Source organism: Lupinus angustifolius, unplaced genomic scaffold (genome assembly GCF_001865875.1).
Source record: "Lupinus angustifolius cultivar Tanjil unplaced genomic scaffold, LupAngTanjil_v1.0 Scaffold_156_4, whole genome shotgun sequence".
Classification (NCBI taxonomy): domain Eukaryota; kingdom Viridiplantae; phylum Streptophyta; class Magnoliopsida; order Fabales; family Fabaceae; genus Lupinus; species Lupinus angustifolius.
In genome coordinates this window covers 148,232-148,784 of record NW_017726078.1, presented here as the reverse complement: position 1 = coordinate 148,784, position 553 = coordinate 148,232, and the positions used below count along the sequence as shown (strand labels likewise).

At 39.1% G+C, this 553-nt stretch overlaps 1 pseudogene; it reads right to left on the bottom strand.

Annotated features, from left to right (window-relative positions):
• The window catches only part of LOC109340289, a 22,727-nt pseudogene that overhangs the window by 10,124 nt on the left and 12,050 nt on the right, over nucleotides 1-553 (bottom strand).

Sequence of the window (553 nt, the reverse complement as noted above, 5' to 3'; positions counted from 1 at the left end):
AAAATTCAGTAAATTCATAAAGAGAAAAGGAGGATTCAAAAAGTTTCAAAAGAAAGAAGCGAAGGAATCAACAAACAAAGGCACGAACACAAAAGATCGCTTCACTTGCCACGAGTGCGGAAAAGTAGGACACATGCGATTTCAGTGTCCAACCTATCTGAAAAAGGTTGATTCAAAAAAGAGCACTCCTAGGGAATTCAAGTCTAAGAAAGCCTACATCGTATGGGATGTACCTGAGTTGGAAACGACATCAAGCACCTCTAGTGAGGAGGGGGAATTCAAGCACACACGAAGATAATCATGAGGTATATTCTGACACCTCATCTACTTCTGATGACTCACCTCCTTATGATGTTTTATATGAGGCTTATGTCGAGTTACATGAGGAAAAAATGGAGTTGTTGAGAGGAAAAATCGCGTGTTAGAAGAATTAGCGCGAACCATGCCTAATGAACGTAATATCCCCAAATACTTCTGGGTAGATGCAGTGCATACTACATGTTATGTTATAAATCGAGTACTTCTAAGGCCTAATATAAATAAAACTCCTTAC